Source organism: Arachis stenosperma, chromosome 9 (genome assembly GCF_014773155.1).
Source record: "Arachis stenosperma cultivar V10309 chromosome 9, arast.V10309.gnm1.PFL2, whole genome shotgun sequence".
NCBI classification, from domain to species: domain Eukaryota; kingdom Viridiplantae; phylum Streptophyta; class Magnoliopsida; order Fabales; family Fabaceae; genus Arachis; species Arachis stenosperma.
In genome coordinates this window covers 122,217,126-122,238,956 of record NC_080385.1, presented here as the reverse complement: position 1 = coordinate 122,238,956, position 21,831 = coordinate 122,217,126, and the positions used below count along the sequence as shown (strand labels likewise).

Here is a 21,831-nt window from a genome sequence, read left to right as displayed (position 1 = left end):
AACGCCAGAAACACGTCACGAACTAGAGTTGAACGCCCAAAACACATTACAACTTGGCATTCAAATCCAAGATAAGCCTCAACTCGTGTAACATTCAAGCTCAGCCCAAACATACACCAAGTGGGCCCGAAAGTGGATTTATGCATCAATTACTTACTTCTGTAAACCATAGCAGCTAGTTTATTATAAATAGGACTTTTTACTAGTGTATTAGACGTCTTTGAACGTTTAGTTCTTAGACCTTGGGGGCTGGCCTCTCGGCCATGCCTAAACCTTCATCACTTATGTATTTTCAACGGTGGAGTTTCTACACACCATAGATTAAGGGTGTGGAGCTCTGCTGTACCTCAAGTTTTAATGCAATTACTATTATTTTCTATTCAATTCGATTTATTCCTGTTCTAAGATACCATTCGTACTTCAACCTGATGGATGTGATGATCCGTGACACTCATCATCATCTATCCGTATGAACGCGTGCCTGACAACCACTTCCGTTCTACAAGCGAAAGCTAGAGTGCGTATCTCTTGGATTCCTTAATCACAATCTTCGTGGTATAAGCTAGAATTGATGGCGGCATTCATGAGAATCCGGAAAGTTTAAACCTTGTCTGTGGTATTCTGAGTAGGATTCTGGGATTGAATGACTGTGACGAGCTTCAAACTCGCAATTACTGGGCGTGATGACAAACGCAAAAGAATCAAGGGATTCTATTCCAACATGATCGAGAACCAACAGATGATTAGCCGTGCCGTGACAGAGCATTTGGACCATTTTCACTGAAAGGATGGGATGTAGCCATTGACAACGGTGATGCCCTACATACAGCTTGCCATGGAAAGGAGTAAGAAGGATTGGATGGATGCAGTAGGAAAGCAGAGATTCAAAAGGAATACAGCATCTCCATACACTTATCTGAAATTCCCACCATTGGATTACATGAGTAACTTTATCTTTATTTTATGTTTATTATTTATTATTAATATTTGAAAACCCAATAATCAATTATTATCCACCTGATTGAGATTTACAAGATGACCATAGCTTGCTTCATACCAACAATCTCTGTGGGATCGACCCTTACTCATGTAAGGTATTACTTGGATGACCCAATACACTTGCTGGTAAGTTGAGCGAAGTTGTGAGGTTATATTTAGACCATGGTATTGAGCACCAAGTTTTTTGGAGCCATTACTGGGGAATTAATTTCGAACAACAATTCAAGCATAAATCACAATTTCGTGCCCCATGTTTTTGGCGCCGTTGCCGGAGATTGTTCGAGTATGGACAACTGACGGTTCATCTTGTTGCTCAGATTAGGTAATTTTCTTTTCAAAAATTTTTCAAAAATCTTTTTCAAAATTTTTCTTTTCTTTTTCGTTTTTTCAAACTTTATTTTCGAAAAAATTAATAAAAATCCAAAAAATTAATAAAATCGTAAAAATCAAAAATATTTTGTGTTTCTTGTTTGAATCTTGAGTCAATTTTTAAGTTTGGTGTCAATTGCATGCTTTAAAAATTTTTTCTTGCATTTTTCGAAAATTCATGCATTCATAGTGTTCTTCATGATCTTCAAGTTGTTCTTGGTAAGTCCTCTTGTTTGATCTTGATGTTTTCTTGTTTGGTGTATTTTCTTGTTTTTCATATGCATTTTTTGTTTGTTAGAGTCCATGCATTAAAGATTTCTAAGTTTGGTGTCTTGCATGTTTTCTTTGTATCAAAAAATTTTTCAAAAATATGTTCTTAATGTTCATCATGATCTTCAAAGTGTTCTTGGTGTTCATCTTGACATTCATAGTGTTCTTGCATGCATCATGTGTTTTAATCCAAAATTTTTAAAGTTTTGGGTCATAATTGTGTTTTTCTCTCTCATAATTAAAAATTCAAAAAAATCAAAAAATATCTTTTCCTTTTTGCTCTCAAATTTTCGAAAATTTGAGTTGACTTAGTCAAAAATTTTTAAAATTAGTTGTTTCTTACAAGTCAAGTCAAATTTTCAATTTTAAAAATCTTATCTTTTCAAAATCTTTTTCAAAAATCATATCTTTTCCATTTTTTCCGAAAATTTTAAAAATCTTTTCCAAAATATTTTCAAAATCTTTTTCTTATCTTTATATCAAATTTTCGAAAACCCACTAATAATTAATGTGATTGATTAAAAAATTTGAAGCTTGTTACTTTCTTGTTAAGAAAAGTTCAATCTTTAAGTTCTAGAATCTTATCTTGTAGTCTCTTGTTAGTGAAATAAGTAATTTTAAATTAAAAAAAATTAAAATCTTTTTTTTATCTTTTCTATCTTATCTTCTTACCTTATCTTTTTATCATATCTTTTTCAAAATTTTATCTTTTTCAAAAATTTGATTTCAAAATATCTTATCTAACTTCTTATCTTCTTATCTTTTCAAATTTGATTTTTATATCTTTTTCAACTAACTATTTGACTTTTTGTTTGTTTCTTATCTTTTTCAAAATCATCTAACTACTTTTCCCTCTCTAATTTTCGAAAATATCTCATCTCTTTTTCAAAAATTCTTTTTAAATTTTTAATTTTAATCATATCTTATCTTTAATTTTCAAAATTACTAACTCCTTTTCAAAAATTAATTTTCGAATTCTCCCTCTCTTTTCTTATTCTATTTAATTATTTATTTACTAACACTTCTCTTCACCTCTCTTCATCCAAAAATCCGAACTCACTCCTCCCCCTATGTTTGGATTCTTCACTCTTCCTTCTTCTATTCTCTTCTTCTTTTACTAACATAAAGGAATCTCTATACTGTGACATAGAGGATTCCTCTTCTTTTCTTGTTTTCTTCTCTTTCATATGAGCAGGAGCAAGGAAAAAGGCACTCTTGTTGAAATTGATCCAGAACCTGAAAGGGCTCTGAAGAGGAAACTAAGAGAAGCTAAGTTATAACAATCTAAAGGTAACCTTTCAGAAATTTTCGAACAAGAGAAGGAGATGGCAGCCGAACCTAACAACAATAATGCAAGAAGGATGCTTGGTGATTTCACCAAACCAACTTCCAAATTTGATGGATGAAGCATCTCCATTCCTGCAATTGCAGCCAACAATTTTGAGCTTAAACCTCAACTAGTTGCTTTAATGCAACAGAACTGCAAGTTTTATGGACTTTCATCTGAAGATCCTTACCAGTTTTTAACTGAGTTCTTGCAGATTTGTGAGACTGTTAAGACAAATGGAGTAGATCCTGAAGTCTACAGACTCATGCTTTTCCCTTTTGCTGTAAGAGACAGAGCTAGAACATGGTTGGACTCACAACCTAAAGATAGCCTGGACTCCTGGGATAAGCTGGTCACGGCCTTCTTGGATAAATTCTTTCCTCCTCAAAAGCTGAGTAAGCTTAGAGTGGATGTTCAGACCTTCAAGCAAAAAGATGGTGAATCCATCTGTGAAGCTTGGGAAAGATACAAGCAAATGACCAAAAAGTGTCCTTCTGACATGTTTTCAGAATGGATCATATTAGATATATTCTATTATGGTCTATCTGAGTTTTCCAAGATGTCATTGGACCATTCTGCAGGTGGATCCATTCACCTAAAGAAAACGCCTGAAGAGGCTCAAGAACTTATTGACATGGTTGCAAATAACCAATTCATGTACACTTCTGAGAGGAATTCCGTGAATAGTGGGACGCCTCAGAGGAAGGGAATTCTTGAAATTGATACTCTAAATGCCATATTGGCTCAGATCAAAGTGTTGACTCAGCAAGTCAACATGATCTCTCAAAGTCTGAATGGATGGCAAAATGCATCCAACAGTACTAAAGAGGCAGCTTCTGAAGAAGCTTATGATCATGAGAACCCTGCAATGGCAGAGGTTAATTACATGGGTGAACCTTATGGAAACACCTATAACTCATCATGGAGAAATCATCCAAATTTCTCATGTAAGGATCAACAAAAGCCTCAACAAGGCTTTAATAATGGTGGAAGAAATAGGCTCAGTAATAACAAGCCTTTTCCATCATCTTTTCAGCAACAGACAGAAAATTCTGAACAGAGCCCCTCTAATTTAGCAAACTTAGTCTCTGATCTGTCAAAAGACACTTTAAGTTTCATGAGTGAAACAAGATCCTCCATCAGAAATCTGGAGGCACAAGTGGGCCAGCTGAGTAAGAAAGTCATTGAAACTCCTCCCAGTATTCTCCCAAGCAATACAGAAGAGAATCCAAAAGGAGAGTGCAAGGCCATAGATGTGATCAATATGGCCGAATGCACAAAGGAGGAGAAGGACGAAAATCCTAGTGAGGAGGACCTCCTGGGACGTCTCTCAAGCAAGAAGGAGTTTCCTATTAAGGATCCAAAGGAATCTGAGGCTCATATAGAGACCATAGAGATTCCATTAAATCTCCTTCTGCCATTCATGAGCTCTGAAGACTATTCTTCCTCTGAAGAGGATGAAGATGTGACTGGAGAGCAAGTTGCTCAATATTTAGGAGCTATCATGAAGCTGAATGCCATGTTGTTTGGTAATGAGACTTGGGAAAGTGAACCTCCCTTGCTCATTAGTGAACTAGTGATGAGCGGATAATTTGTACGCTTTTTGGCATTGTTTTTAGTATGTTTTTAGTATATTTGGTTTAGTTTTTAGTATATTTTTATTAGTTTTTAGTTAAAATTCACTTTTCTGGACTTTACTGTGAGTTTGTGTGTTTTTCTGTGATTTCAGGTATTTTCTGGCTGAAATTGAGGGACCTGAGCAAAAATCTGATTCAGAGACTGAAAAGGACTGCAGATGCTGTTGGATTCTGACCTCCCTGCACTTGAAGTGGATTTTCCGTAGCTACAGAAGCCCAATTGGCGCGCTCTCAACGGCGTTGGAAAGTAGATATCCTGGGCTTTCCAGAAATATATGATAGTCCATACTTTGCCCAAGATTTGATGGCCCAAACCGGCGTTCAAAGTCACCTTCAGAAATTCCAGCGTTAAACGCCGAAACTGGCACCAAAATGGGAGTTAAACGCCCAAACTGGCACAAAAGCTGGCGTTTAACTCCAAGAAGAGTCTCTACACGAAAATGCTTCATTGCTCAGCCCAAGCACACACCAAGTGGGCCCGGAAGTGGATTTTTATGTCATTTACTCATCTTTGTAAACCTTAGGCTACTAGTTCTCTATAAGTAGGACCTTTTACTATTGTATTTTTAATCTTTTGATCATGTTTTTATGATTGAACCCTCTTTGGGAGGCTGGCCATTCGGCCATGCCTAGACCTTGTTCTTATGTATTTTCAACGGTGGAGTTTCTACACACCATAGATTAAGGTGTGGAGCTCTGCTGTACCTCGAGTATTAATGCAATTACTATTGTTCTTCTATTCAATTCCGCTTGTTCTTGTTCTAAGATATCACTTGTTCTTCAACTTGATGAATGTGATGATCCATGACACTCATCATCATTCTTTCCTATGAACGTGTGCCTGACAACCACCTCCGTTCTACCTTAGATTGGGTGAATATCTCTTGGATTCCTGATACACAATGCATGGTTGATCGCCTGACAACCGAGTGCTCGCCTGACAACCGAGCCAGCCATTCCGTGAGATCAGAGTCTTCGTGGTATAGGCAAGAACTGATGGCGGCATTCAAGAGAATCCGGAAGGTCTAACCTTGTCTGTGGTATTCTGAGTAGGATTCAATGATTGAATGACTGTGACGTGCTTCAAACTCCTGAAGGCGGGGCGTTAGTGACAGACACAAAAGAATCACTGGATTCTATTCTGGCCTGATCGAGAACCGACAGATGGATAGCCGTGCCGTGACAGGGTGCGTTGAACATTTCCACTGAGAGGATGGGAGGTAGCCACTGACAACGGTGAAACCCTTGCATAAGCTTGCCATGGAAAGGAGTAAGAAGGATTGGATGAAGACAGTAGGAAAGCAGAGAGACGGAAGGGACACAGCATCTTCATGCGCTTATCTGAAATTCCCACCAATGAATTACATAAGTATCTCTATCTTTATCTTTATGTTTTATTCGTATATCACTATGTCCATTTGAGTGTGCCTGACTAAGATTTACAAGATGACCATAGCTTGCTTCATACCAACAATCTCCGTGGGATCGACCCTTACTCGCGTAAGGTTTATTACTTGGACGACCCAGTGCACTTGCTGGTTAGTTGTGCGGAGTTGTGATGAAGAGTTGAGATTGCAATGAGCGTACCATGTTGATGGCGCCATTGATGATCACAATTTCGTGCACCAAGTTTTTGGCGCCGTTGCCGGGGATTGTTTTGTGTATGGACAACTGACGGTTCATCTTGTTGCTTAGATTAGGTATTTTTCTTCAGAGTTCTTAAGAATGAATTCTAGTGTTTCAAGGTGATGTTCTTATCATCACCAAAGCTGATTGATTCTCATCAATTTAGCTCTTGAATGCAATGTCCTGCTGAAGCTTGGCTAGCCATGTCTAATTCCTTTAGACTGTAGCTTTAGACTAACATTGCGTGATTCCTGGAATTCTCATTAAGAATTTTGATACCTTTATTTTCTTTTCCACTTATTTTTCGAAAAATCCAAAAAAAAAAATTTACAAAATCATAAAAAAACAAAAAAATATTTTATGTTTCTTGTTAAGTCTAGTGTCTCATTTTAAGTTTGGTGTCAATTGCATGTTTCTGTTCTTCTTGCATTTTTCGAATTCATGCATGTGTCTTCATTAATCTTCAAGATGTTCTTGATGACTTCCTTGCTCTGATCTTTGAATTCTCTTGACTTGAGTGTTTTGTTGTTTCTCATGTGCATTCTCATGTTGTTAGTGTCCGTAGTATACAAACTGCTAAGTTTGGTGTCTTGCATGCATTGTTATTTGATTTTAGTTGCATTTTGATTAGTCCTCATTATTAAAAAAAAATCCAAAAATATTTTTAATTTATGTCTTTTCAAGTCAATAATACAGAGAATTGAAGATTCAGAACATACAGCAGAGGAATTATACAGAAAAAGCTGGGCGTTCAAAACGCCCAGTGAAGAAGGACAGACTGGCGTTTAAACGCCAGCCAGGGTGCCTAGTTGGGCGTTTAACGCCCAAAAAGGTAGTGCATTGGGCGTTAAACGCCAGAATGTGCACCATTCTGGGCGTTTAACGCCAGGATGGCACAAGAGGGAGGATTTTGTTTTCGAATCAATTTTTTCAAGTTTTCAAAGTTTTTTTAAAATCAAATCTTTTTCAAATCATATCTTTTCAATCAAACCTTTTTCAAAATCAATTTCTTTCCTTTTTCAAAGATACTTGCTAACAATTAATGATTTGATTGAACATTTTAAGTATGTTGCCTTTTCTGTTGAGAAAGGTTTAATGTTTGAATCATATCTTTTCTTGTTAGCCAAGTCATTAATTTTAAAATCAAATCTTTTTAAAATTGTTTTCAAATCATATCTTTTCCATCATATCTTTTTAAAAGCATAACTTTTCAATCATATCTTTTTAATCACATCTTTTTCAAAATAGTTTTTAATCATATCTTTTTGATTTCTAATTTCAAAATCTTTTTCAAAAATTACTTGATTTCTTTCCCACTCTTGATTTTCGAAAATCAATTAAATTTTTTTCAAAATGTTTTCAAAATCTTTCACTTAATTTTCGAAAATTTCTTCCTCTCTTCTCACATCCTTCTATTAATGGAGTACCACTCCTTCTCAATGCACAATTCGAACTCTATCTTACTAAGTTCGAATTCTTCTACCTCTTCCTTCTAATTTTCTTTTCCTCTGACACCTCAAGGAATCTCTATACTGTGACATAGAGGATTCCACATTTTCTTGTTCTCTTCTCTTTCATATGAGCAGGAACAAAGACAAAAGCATTCTTGTTGAAGCTGATCCTGAACCTGAAAGGACCTTGAAGCGAAAGCTAAGAGAAGCTAAAGCACAACTCTTTGTAGAGGGCTTAATAGAAATCTTCAAGGAAGAAGAACACATGGCAGCCGAAAACAACAACAATGCAAACAATGCAAGGAAGGTGCTGGGTGACTTTACTACACCTACTCCTGACTTCTATGGGAGAAGCATCTCTATCCCTGCCATTGGAGCAAACAACTTTGAGCTTAAGCCTCAATTAGTTTCTCTAATGCAACAGAATTGCAAGTTCTATGGACTTCCATTGGAAGATCCTCATCAGTTCTTAGCTGAATTCTTGCAAATCTGTGACACTGTCAAGACTAATGGGGTTGACCCTGAGGTCTACAGACTTATGCTATTCCCTTTTGCTGTAAGAGACAGAGCTAGGACATGGTTGGACTCACAACCTAAAGAAAGCCTGGACTCATGGGAAAAGCTAGTCAATGCCTTCTTGGCAAAGTTCTTTCCACCTCAAAAATTGAGTAAGCTTAGAGTGGAAGTCCAAACCTTCAGACAGAAGGATGGAGAATCCCTCTATGAAGCTTGGGAAAGATACAAACAATTGATCAGAAAATGTCCTTCTGACATGCTTTCTGAATGGAGCATCATAGGTATTTTCTATGATGGTCTCTCTGAACTATCCAAGATGTCTTTGGATAGCTCTGCTGGAGGATCTCTTCATCTGAAGAAGATGCCTACAGAAGCTCAAGAACTAATTGAAATGGTTGCAAATAACCAATTCATGTACACTTCTGAAAGGAATCCTGTGAACAATGGGACAAATCAGAAGAAAGGAGTTCTTGAGATTGATACTCTGAATGCCATATTGGCTCAGAACAAGATATTGACTCAGCAAGTCAATTTGATTTCTCAAAGTCTGTCTGGAATGCAAAATGCACCAGTCAGTACTAAGGATGCTTCATCTGAAGAAGAAGCTTATGGTCCTGAGAACCTTCAATGGAAGAGGTGAATTACCTAGGAGAACCCTATGGAAACATCTATAATTCTTCATGGAGAAATCATCCAAATTTCTCATGGAAGGATCAACAGAGACCTCAACAAGGTTTCAACAACAATAATGGTGGAAGAAACAGGTTTAGCAATGGCAAGCCTTTTCCATCATCTTCTCAGCAACAGACAGAGAATTCTAAGCAGAACCACTCTGACTTAGCAACCATGGTCTCTGATCTAATCAAAACCACTCAAAGTTTCATGACTGAAAAAAGGTCCTCCATTAGGAATCTGGAGGCACAAGTGGGACAGCTGAGCAAGAAAATTACTGAACTCCCTCCTAGTACTCTTCCAAGCAATACAGAAGAAAATCCAAAAGGAGAGTGCAAGGCCATCAACATGGCCGAATTTGGAGAGGAAGGAGAGGAAGTGAACGCCACTGAGGAAGGCCTCAATGGGCGTGCACTAGCCTCCAATGAGTTCCCTAATGAGGAACCATGGGAATCTGAGGCTCAAAATGAGACCATAGAGATTCCATTGGACTTACTTCTGCCTTTCATGAGCTCTGATGAGTATTCCTCCTCTGAAGAGGATGAGTATGTCACTGAAGAGCAAGTTGCTAAATACCTTGGAGCAATCATGAAGCTAAATGACAAGTTATTTGGAAATGAGATTTGGGAGAACAAACCTCTTTTGCTCACCAAAGAACTGGATGACTTGTCTAGGCAGAAATTACCTCAAAAGAGACAAGACCCTGGGAAGTTTTCACTACCTTGTACCATAGGCACCATGACCTTCAAGAAGGCTCTGTGTGACTTAGGGTCAAGTGTAAACCTCATGCCTCTCTCTGTAATAGAGAAGCTAGGGATCTTTGAGGTACAAGCTGCAAGAATCTCACTAGAGATGGCAGACAATTCAAGAAAACAAGCTTATGGACTTGTAGAGGATGTTCTGGTAGAGATTGAAGACCATTACATCCCTGCTGATTTCATAGTCCTAGAGACTGGGAAGTGCATGGATGAATCCATCATCCTTGGCAGACCCTTCCTTGCCACAGCAAAGACTGTGATTGATGTTGATGGAGGTGAACTGATCATTCAAGTGAATGAAGAATCCTTTGTGTTTAAGGCTCAAGGATATCCCTCTGTCACCATGGAGAGGAAGCATGAAGAGCTTCTCTCAAATCAGAGTCAAACAGAGCCCCCACAGTCAAACTCTAAATTTGGTGTTGGGAGGCCACAACCAAACTCTAAGTTTGGTGTTGAACCCCCACATGCAAACTCTAAGTTTGGTGTTGGGAGGTTCCAATATTGCTCTGAGAAAATGTGAGGCTCCATGAGAGCCCTCTGTCAAGCTACTGACATTAAAGAAGCACTTGTTGGGAGGCAACCCAATGTCATATTTTATATATTTTCCTTTGTTATTTTATTTTATTTTGTAGGTTGATGATCATGAGAAGTCACAAAATCAATTGAAAAAGCAGAAACAGAATGAAAAACAGCACACCCTGGAGGAAGAACCTACTGGCGTTTAAACGCCAGTAAGGCTAGCAGATGGGCGTTTAACGCCCAGTCTGGCACCATTCTGGGCGTTTAACGCCAGAAAGGGGCACCAGACTGGCGTTAAACGCCAGGAAAGGGCAAGAACCTGGCGTTAAACGCTAGAAATGGGCACCAGCCCGGCGTTTAACGCCAGAATTGGCTAAAAACGCAATTTTGCAAGCCATTTGGTGCAGGGATGACTTTTCCTTGACACCTTAGGATCTGTGGACCCCACAGGATCCCCACCAACCCCACCACCCTCTCTCTTCTTCACCCATTCACCAATCACCTCCATACCTCTTTCCCAAAAACCCTTTACCTATCAAATCCCATCTTTCTCTTCACCACTCACATCCATCCTTCATAAAACCCCACCTACCTCACCATTCAAATTCAAACCACTTTCCCTCCCAAACCCACCCATACATGACCGAACCATGAGTCCCCCTCTCCTATATAAACCCTTCTTCACTCCTTCATTTTCACACAACCTAAACACCACTTCTCCCCCACTTTGGCCGAACACAAAGCCATTCCCTTCTTCCTCATTTCTTCTTCTTCTACTCTCTTCTTTCTTCTTTTGCTCGAGGACGAGCAAACCTTTTAAGTTTGGTGTGGTAAAAGCATTGCTTTTTGTTTTTCCATGACCATTTATGGCATCCAAGGCCGGAGAAACCTCTAGAAAGAGGAAAGGGAAGGTAAAAGCTTCCACCTCCGAGTCATGGGAGATGGAGAGATTCATCTCAAGGGTGCATCAAGACCACTTCTATGAAGTTGTGGCCTTGAAGAAGGTGATCTCCGAGGTCCCTTTTTCACTCAAAAAGAGTGAATATCCAGAGATCCGACATGAGATCCGAAGAAGAGGTTGGGAAGTTCTTACCAACCCCATTCAACAAGTCGGAATCTTAATGGTTCAAGAGTTCTATGCCAATGCATGGATCACCAAGAACCATGATCAAAGTGTGAACCCGGATCCAAAGAATTGGCTTACTATGGTTTGGGGAAAATACTTGGATTTTAGTCCGGAAAATGTAAGGTTAGCATTCAACTTGCCTATGATGCAAGGAGATGAACATCCTTACACTAGAAGGGTCAACTTTGATCAAAGGTTGGACCAAGTCCTCACTGACATTTGTGAAGAGGGCGCCCAATGGAAGAGAGATTCAAGAGGGAAGCCGGTTCAACTAAGAAGGCATGACCTCAAGCCCGTGGCTAGAGGATGGTTGGAGTTTATCCAACGCTCAATCATTCCCACTAACAACCGGTCCGAAGTTACTCTAGACCGGGCCATCATGATTCATAGCATCATGATTGGAGAAGAAGTGGAAGTTCATGAGGTTATAGCCCAAGAACTCTATAAGGTGGCGGACAAGTCCTCCACCTTGGCAAGGTTAGCCTTTCCTCACCTCATTTGTCACCTCTGTTATTCAGTTGGAGTTGACATAGAAGGAGACATCCTCATTGATGAGGACAAGCCCATTACTAAGAAAAGGATGGAGCAAACAAGAGACCCCTCTCATCATGAGATCCCTGAGATGCCTCAAGGGATGCACTTTCCTCCACAAGACTATTGGGAGCAACTGAACACCTCCCTAGGAGAATTGAGTTTCAACATGGGACAACTAAGGGTGGAGCACCAAGAACATTCCATCCTCCTCCATGAAATTAGAGAAGATCAAAGAATCATGAGAGAGGAGCAACAAAGACAAAGAAGAGACATTGAGGAGCTCAAGCACTCCATAAGATCTTCAAGAGGAAGAACAAGCCGCCATCACTAAGGTGGACCCGTTCTTTAATCTCCTTGTTCTTTATTTTCTTGTTTTTCGAATTTTCATGCTTATGTTTATCCATGTTTGTGTCTTATGATCATTAGTGTCTTAAGTGTCTATGCCTTAAAGTTATGAATGTCCTATGAATCCATCACCTTTCTTGAATAAAAAATGTTCTTAATTGAAAAAGAAAAAGAATTGCATGAATTTTGAATTTTATAACAGTTTAATTATTTTGATGTGGTGGCAACACTTTTGTTTTCTGAATGCATGCTTAAACAGTGCATATGTCTTTTGAATTTGTGATTCATGAATGTTGGCTCTTGAAAGAATGATGAAAAAGGAGACATGTTACTGAGGATCTGAAAAATCATCAAAATGATTCTTGAAGCAAGAAAAAGCAGTGAATACAAAAAAAAACGAAAAAAAAAGAGAAAAGAGACGAAAAAAAAGAAAAAAAAGAGAGAAAGAAAAAGAAAAGAAAAAGAAAGAAATAAAGTTGTGATCCAAGGCAAAAAGAGTGTGCTTAAGAACCCTGGACACCTCTAATTGGGGACTTTAGCAAAGCTGAGTCACAATCTGAAAAGGTTCACCCAATTATGTGTCTGTGGCATGTATGTATTCGGTGGTAATACTGGAGGACAGAGTGCTTTGGGCCACAGCCAAGACTCAATAAGTAGCTGTGTTCAAGAATCATCATACTTAGCTAGGAGAATCAATAACACTATCTGGATTCTGAGTTCCTAAAGAAGCCAATCATTCTGGGTTTCAAAGGATAAAGTGAGATGCCAAAACTGTTCAGAGGCAAAAAGCTAAAAGCCCCGCTCATCAAATTAATACTGATCTTCATAGATGTTTTTGGAATTCATTGCATATTCTCTTCTTTTTATCTTATTTGATTTTCAGTTGCTTGAGGACAAGCAACAATTTAAGTTTGGTGTTGTGATGAGCGGATAATTTGTACGCCTTTTGGCATTGTTTTTAGTATGTTTTTAGTATATTTGGTTTAGTTTTTAGTATATTTTTATTAGTTTTTAGTTAAAATTCACTTTTCTGGACTTTACTATGAGTTTGTGTGTTTTTCTGTGATTTCAGGTATTTTCTGGCTAAAATTGAGGGACCTGAGCAAAAATCTGATTCAGAGACTGAAAAGGACTGCAGATGCTGTTGGATTCTGACCTCCCTGCACTCGAAGTGGATTTTCTTGTGCTACAGAAGCCCAATTGGCGCGCTCTCAACGGAGTTGGAAAGTAGACATCCTGGGCTTTCCAGCAATATATGATAGTCCATACTTTGCTCAAGATTTGATGGCCCAAACGGGCGTTCAAAGTCACCTTCAGAAATTCCAGCGTTAAACACCGGAACTGGCACCAAAATGGGAGTTAAACGCCCAAACTGGCACAAAAGCTGGCGTTTAACTCCAAGAAGAGTCTCTACACGAAAATGCTTCATTGTTCAGCCCAAGCACACACCAAGTGGGCCCGGAAGTGGATTTTTATGTCATTTACTCATCTTTGTAAACCTTAGGCTACTAGTTTTCTATAAGTAGGACCTTTTACTATTGTATTTTTAATCTTTTGATCATGTTTTTATGATTGAACCCTCTTTGGGAGGCTGGCCATTTGGCCATGCCTAGACCTTGTTCTTATGTATTTTCAACGGTGAAGTTTCTACACACCATAGATTAAGGTGTGGAGCTCTGCTGTACCTCGAGTATTAATGCAATTACTATTGTTCTTCTATTCAATTCCGCTTGTTCTTGTTCTAAGATATCACTTGTTCTTCAACTTGATGAATGTGATGATCCGTGACACTCATCATCATTCTCACCTATGAACGTATGCCTGACAACCACCTCCGTTCTACCTTAGATTGGGTGAATATCTCTTGGATTCCTGATACACGATGCATGGTTGATCGCCTGACAATCGAGTGCTCGCCTGACAACCGAGCCAGCCATTCCGTGAGATCAGAGTCTTCGTGGTATAGGCAAGAACTGATGGCGGCATTCAAGAGAATTCGGAAGGTCTAACCTTGTCTGTGGTATTCTGAGTAGGATTCAATGATTGAATGACTGTGACGTGCTTCAAACTCCTGAAGGCGGGGCGTTAGTGACAGACGCAAAAGAATCACTGGATTCTATTCCGGCCTGATCGAGAACCGACAGATGGATAGCCGTGCCGTGACAGGGTGCGTTGAACATTTCCACTGAGAGGATGGGAGGTAGCCACTGACAACGGTGAAACCCTTGCATAAGCTTGCCATGGAAAGGAGTAAGAAGGATTGGATGAAGACAGTAGGAAAGCAGAGAGACGGAAGGGACACAGCATCTTCATGCGCTTATCTGAAATTCCCACCAATGAATTACATAAGTATCTCTATCTTTATCTTTATGTTTTATTCGTATATCACTATGTCCATTTGAGTTTGCCTGACTAAGATTTACAAGATGACCATAGCTTGCTTCATACCAACAATCTCCGTGGGATCGACCCTTACTCGCATAAGGTTTATTACTTGGACGACCCAGTGCACTTACTGGTTAGTTGTGCGGAGTTGTGATGAAGAGTTGAGATTGCAATGAGCGTACCATGTTGATGGCGCCATTGATGATCACAATTTCGTGCACCAACTAGATACCTGGATTCAGCAAATTTTACCTCAAAAGAGACAAGATCCTGGCAAATTCCTAATACCTTGTACCATAAGCACCATGACCTTTGAAAAAGCTCTGTGTGATCTGGGGTCAGGAATAAATCTTATGCCACTCTCTGTAATGGAGAAGCTGGGGATCATTGAGGTACAACCTGCCTTGTTCTCATTACAATTGGCAGACAAGTCATTAAGACAAGCTTATGGATTAGTAGAGGACATGTTAGTAAAGGTTGAAGGCCTTTACATCCCTGCTGATTTTATAATCTTAGACACTAGGAAGGAAGAGGATGAGTGCATCATCCTTGGAAGACCTTTCTTAGCCACAGCAGGAGCTGTGATAGATGTTAACAGAGGTGAATTAGTCCTTCAATTGACTGGGGACTACCTTGTGTTTAAGGCACATGGCCATCCCTCTGTGACAAAGGAGAGTAAGCATGAAGAGCTTCTCTTAGTACAGAGTTAACCAGAGCCCCCACAGTCAAACTCTAAGTTTGGTGTTGGGAGGCCACAACCAAACACTAAGTTTGGTGTTAAGACCCCATGTCTAAACTCTAAGTTTGGTGTTGGGAGTTTACAACATTGACCTGATCACCTGTGTGGCTCCATGAGAGCCCACTGTCAAGCTATTGACATTAAAGAAGCGCTTATTGGAAGACAACCCAATTTTTATCTAATTTTATTTTTATTTTTTATTTTTCTTTTATGTTTTATTAGGTGCATGATCATGTGGAGTCACGAAAAAAATATAAAAATTAAAAACAGAATCAAAGACAGCAGAAGAAAAATCACATCCTAGAGGGAGGACATACTGGCGTTCAACGCCAGTAAGGAGCATCTGGCTGGCGTTCAACGCCAGAACAGAGCATGAATGAACAAGATCTAGGGCCAAAGGAATGAGAATAGAGGTTTAGAGCTTTAAAATTAAGCTTTAAAACACAAAAATTTATGTTTGCTAAAACAAGGGACACGCGTATGCGAGATACCCAACCTGAATAGATTGGTCGTGTCGTGTGTAGGTGGTCGCCATGCAACCCCTCAAAAACCACTGCTCGCGTATGCAAGATGCCTAACCCGAATAGGTTAGTCGCGTCGTGTGCAGTGGTCACATGCGCAAGCTATGTAGAATGGCAAAAATGCTAAATGCTGCAGAATTTTTACTTTTACACTCCGAACTTCCGACGGTCATAACTTTTTTGTTTTAAAATGTTTTTCATCCGTTCTTCAAGCGCCGTAAACTTCACAGACCCAAATACCCAATTTTATATGAAACAAGTTTGGAACAATTTGAGAGTCCAGAAGCCAAGTTATGGCTCGCTGAAGTTTGACCAAATATCAAATTTACAGAATAACTTCAACCTCTATTTTCATTCAAAAATCAAACTCAAACCCAACCTCCTATACACATATTCAGTGCAACAACATACCATAGCATACTAACACAACACTAAAATCTCCACATCATTCCACAATCAACCATACCTCAATATTACACAATTTCACACCTAAATTTCTTACTTTAATCAACAAAATTATCAACAATCCATCATATATGCATAATCAATATCATCAACTTGTCAATCATTATTCAATCATCATATAGCATTCTATTTCCACTATGACCATGATCACCAACACATACTCAACTCATATCATCAATCATTATCACAAGTGCTAAGCATTCAACATACTTAATCATTGCAACCTATCCTAAGGTCCTCTAGCCTAAGTTTTCTCAAAACATTATATATTAAATACGAGAAACCTATACCATACTTTGACTGATTTCCTCGTATATCCCAAGACAACCCACTTAGGTTAAATTGCAAGCCTTCAACTCCAAAATTCCACAACCAAGATTCAAACCAAGCCTCCAATTTATATATTTACACACCTAATACACATAATTATATATACATACCCAAAATTCAATTCCCAACATACTCAATCAAGGAATTAGCTAGGATTCTAGAAATCTCACCTTACCCAAATGCCAAATAAGCAAGAGTGAATATTTTCCTCAAGATAATCAGACCTTATAACATCAAAGAACCAAAATCTCAACACCACTCACTACAAGGAAATCGGGAATTTGCGGCGGTTTATTTATGGATTTGCGGTGATTTTAAACCACCGCAAAATGACATACCAGCGCTTCCACAAACGTTGCGTGTTAAGGGGTGGAGATTTGATTTTGCGGCAGTTCTAATGAACCGCCGTAAAATAGTATTAGATTATTTGTGGCGGTTTAAAACCGTCACAATTTGGCTAACGGGTTTTAAAAAAAATCGCAGGGGTTTGTAAACCGCTACAATTTTGAAAGCAATTTAAAAAAAAATGTATATTGCAGAGGTTTATAACCCCCATAATTTTCTCATTTATATTAAAAAAAAATTGGCTTCATAAAACTACTCAATTATATTGGTTCTACATCTAGACAAACACAAAAATAAGAGCAGACTAAAATATCACAAGTAAAGTAATAATAAATTTAGTAATAACCCTATTAAAGATCTAAATTAGATAATACACTAGTAGCTTGATTCATCTAGCAAGTAGCAACACAAAATCTATAGTTACAGGAATTTTTAGCCACTGCTAACTTATTTATTGCACTATAATCTATGTTGAATCTCCATTCGCCTACTATTTTCTTTACTAAGAATAATAAAATTATAGAGACAAGTACTAGTACTAGTAGCTCTAGTTCATTTCAATTTTTTTACATTATCTTCGTAGTTTCATCTAAATATATATGGATATAGGTGAGCATTACATAGAACCTTCCTCTTAATTTCCATTTTCCCTACCAACTCTTCGACAACACAAGATCTTCACATATTGTCTAGTATAGAGGTGAAGCTGTATAATGAGGTACCACTATTCATGCTTTAAAAAACACAATTTTTAAGTTATAAACCTACTTTGTATTTAGTACATCCAATATATGAATTTTTGTTTCCATAAGCAAAGTTAAATAAATAGAAAAATAAAAGTTAATAATCCATGTCAAGTGTGATATAGTGGGTTCTAGTAAAATTCTACCTTAACATGATCAAGAGGATTTTCCAATTGAGAGAATCCACCCTTCATGATTCATGAAAAAATTACTCTCATAAATTATGAGCCAAAAAGTTTAGACAAAGCTTTTGCATCATATTACGGGGAGTATGTGAGAATTGAGAAGTGTTTGTATCATTAGTCTACCAAGAATCAAGACAACTATGCAAATGAACTGATTAAGATGTTAAAACAAGAAAAAAAGGACAACTATATCCTATGTGTCTCATGTTTCAATGGTAGGGACCTTGAAAAATCAAGTTTTGTAGAAGAAATCATATGCTATTTGAACAAATAAAAAACACTTTATGAACAAATGGCAATAAAATTCCAGAATTAATTTCCAACCATGCTTTTTCACTTTTCTACTATTCAATTAACTAGCAGTATAAAAATGTCATACAATATTAAGTTCCTAAAAATTAATCTCATAAGATTATAAGAACATATACTCACCAATATAAATATCAGCAGCAGGTAAGAACTCTACTTGATGTGTAACATAAACTATCGTCTTTGAACTCAAATGGCCTAACAAACATTCATGTCAATCCACAAATAAATTAGAAAAAGATTAGTTAAAAAATGTGATTCATATTTTTTTACTATGGATAAGAGACCAGATGATAGTGCACACAATAAATAACAGAAAAAGAGTTACCTTAAAGAGATGAGAACCTGTATGAGCATTAACAACACTAAAAGGATCATCAAATAGATATATAGCAGAATTTTCATATAAAGCACGTGCTATTTGAATTATATGTTTTTTTCACCACTTAAATTTATCCCACGTTCACCTATAATTGTTTGATTCCCAAATAATAAAGTCTCAAGATCCTTCTTCAAGGAACAAGCTTCAAGAACCTTCTTATTTTCTCTATCCATATTCTTACCAAACAATATATTATCTTCGATTTTCCCACTTTGTATCCATGGTGATTGAGCAACATATGTTTTCTTACTACTATCCATATGATTGGACAATGAGAGTTATATATACTAGAATGAAAATAAGCTTGAACAATAGCCTTAGGCCATCGAGCTTGAATATCTTAAATGAATTCATCCACAATTGATAGAAACTAAAAACAAAGATCTGACAAACATCTACTAAGAAAAGATTAACTAATCAACAAATGAAAACTTTAAACAAGAAAACAAAGATTTGACAAAAGCATTTTACCCATAAAGACGATCTTTAAGTGCTCTTGATTGTTGGTTCCAAGTGGAATTATCTGTCACAATAAGAAATTCAATGTATAATAGGTTGGAAAGAGTTACTGGCTTTACCTATCAAATTATCTTAATAAAGTCAAAATAAAATTAAGATACTCAAGTCCCTTTATAAATAACACATATCACACCAGGTAATAAATTGAATAATTAAAAAAGTATATTAATAAAATATATTTCCCAAGGCACTTTGGCAAGGGTAGAAATGCTTTAAACCAGATAAAATATTGTGGACCATCCAAAATGCTTTAAATCAATTAGCAAATCCAAAGATATAGTAAATCAATTGAATAGAAAAATAAAAGGGTAATAGCAAAACCTAATTGAAGCAGCTATTTGATTTGGAAGCCTTCATGAAAAGCACCTCAACTCAAGACAAAACCCTTTTTCATTTAAACTAACCTGCAAGTGACATAATCAATTGAGAAAATCAGAAGAAAAGTGACCAAGTTATTTAAAGAGATTAAACCATATTGATGCTAAGGAATACAAGAGGCATATAAAACCATACTTAAATTAATGCCGTAGTAAAGTAAAACATATAACAACAAATAATCACATAAGCAAACCAAAAGTTGAATAGGAAAAGGTATGAGTCCTTCTAATCTGTTGCACGTAAAGCCGATCAAATGCTAAAACCAAAGACCCTCTATTTCTAGAATATTCTGAGCCAAAATTCAAACCATAATGATAACAAAGAAGAAATGACCATTAGCTACTAATGGAAGGCCCAAGAATAAATATTGACCTAATTCCAGTTTAAATGAATGTTTGTAAACAAAAAAAAAACAATATATTCTTAGAAAAAACCCAAGTTTACCTTTCTTTCTTCTCATTAATCCTACTCATCTTTCTCTGAACTCCAATAAAATCACATCATCAAAGAAAACCTCCAAAGACAGAACAATTTCTAAAAAGAAAAAAGAAAAAAAAACCTTTTTAGATAAATGATGGGCACCATTTCTTTAGTTCCCCTTTCAGATTTTCAAAATAGAAGCAATACAAACTATGATATTCTAACCATGATCATTATGCAAGTGGTTCAACAAAGTTAAATATATAATGGCCTTGTAGACAATAACAAATTTTACTCTAATAATTCAATGATCATAAATAAAAGTTGAGACATAATAATCAAACCAAAAGGAGATAACATACTTCAATATCCAACTTGCAAAAATGATTGAATGGAATATACAATAAAGATTTTCTATTAATAATCAATATCTCACACTGCAATTTACAACTTTGTTTAGATATTGAATGGAATATACTATAAAGATTTTCTGTTGAGCTTTCTCTTCTTCTTCGATAAAGTAAAACAATCAATTTAATTATTAGAAAAACCTAAGAGCAGAACTAGAACCAGAATCAGGATTTAGAGTGAGTGAAAAATCTGAACAAAAAAAACATAAAAGAGAAATTAACACACTTAACAAATCCTGCTTCAGAATACAAAATTATCGCACGTAACAACAACATTAAAAAAAAACATAAACCCCAACTCAGAACTCCATCAACAAAATTAACTCAAACAAATTAACTCAACAAAAAAGATCAACAGAATCATTCAAATTAACTATCAGCCATTATTTCAGAAAAACCACTTGTAATATATAATGTGTTTCTAGGTTTGGAACCTTTGAAGCTTCTTCCTCAGTTTCAGAGTTACAAGTTCTTATCTTCCTAAAATAATGGCTACACTTTCTTTAAGAAAATTAGCAACAACATCAAATTGAACCAGTAGTGCTTACCAGCAACGAGGGAAGAAGGGAAGTGACGAGAGGGAGGAAGGATGTGACCTTAGACAGAGAGAGAAGGGGCTCAAAGACAAAGGCTTGACGCCAGAACATAGATGTCGATTTCGGGGCCGACAACGACGATGAAGACTGGCTTGGCAATGACGATGGAGACTGCGACGCCAACATCTCTGAGCACGACTTAGCGACGTTGAGGAGAAGACATATACAAATCTTGAGGGAGCAGAGAACAGGGGTAGGTTACGTACACCGTGAATGAGGGATTTGGGATTTCACGCACTGTAGAGTAGAAGGGAATGATCGATGGTGGTGAGAGGAAGTTGGGTCGGCAGCCACACGACTACACGGTGACACAGCGGCACACGATGGAGCAGAGAACAGGGGTTTGCCGGCTTCCACTCTCCTTCACGGGTTTCCCACTATATATTTTGGGTAATCTGAACTAATTAGGGGTGATATCAGTATATTGGGTTAGGGTTATGGCAGAGCTTTATAGAATCGATGCTAATCCAAGTTGATTTTGTGTCACATTGAAGAAATCGGATGCAATTTGCAGCTACCTTGGCAAATTGCAGCAGATAGAGAAACCGCAGATAATTTGCCATCGCTATCCTCTGTGTTTTCTGTAGTGACTCTATATAATTTTCGAAAAGTTGGAGGAAAGAGAGACTGAGAATGTAAATGGAAGTTCCTTACCAATTTAAGTACCGGGATTTTTAGAGCTCGACGCCACAGACACGTGGCCGCAAATGATGCGGCGATCGGAGCTCGGAGCGGAAAGTTATTGAGGATTTAATCAAGGCCAAGGGTTGGAACCCTTCTCTTCTCTTCCCTTGGCTTGTTTAAGCATTCCTTTGCTGAATGAAGAAGAAAAGGGACTCTCTTCATTAAGTTTTTGGGCCAATGGGTTGGTCCTTGGGCCCATTTTAGGCCCGGTTCGACTGATTCAGCCCAATCTTGGGCCAAATTCTTTGAAATTAGTGTCAAAATTCTTATT

The 21,831-nt window shown here is 37.5% G+C and overlaps 2 non-coding genes across 2 annotated transcripts; both read right to left on the bottom strand.

Moving 5' to 3' along the window:
• Positions 1-3,362: 3,362 nt before the first annotated feature.
• Positions 3,363-3,466, bottom strand: LOC130952564 (small nucleolar RNA R71). Its single transcript, XR_009074744.1, has one exon. It is a non-coding gene; the product is annotated as a small nucleolar RNA R71 (small nucleolar RNA).
• Positions 3,467-8,349: 4,883 nt separating this feature from the next.
• On the bottom strand, positions 8,350-8,457 carry LOC130953893 (small nucleolar RNA R71). Its single transcript, XR_009076054.1, has one exon. It is a non-coding gene; the product is annotated as a small nucleolar RNA R71 (small nucleolar RNA).
• Between the last annotated feature and the right edge of the window lie 13,374 nt (positions 8,458-21,831).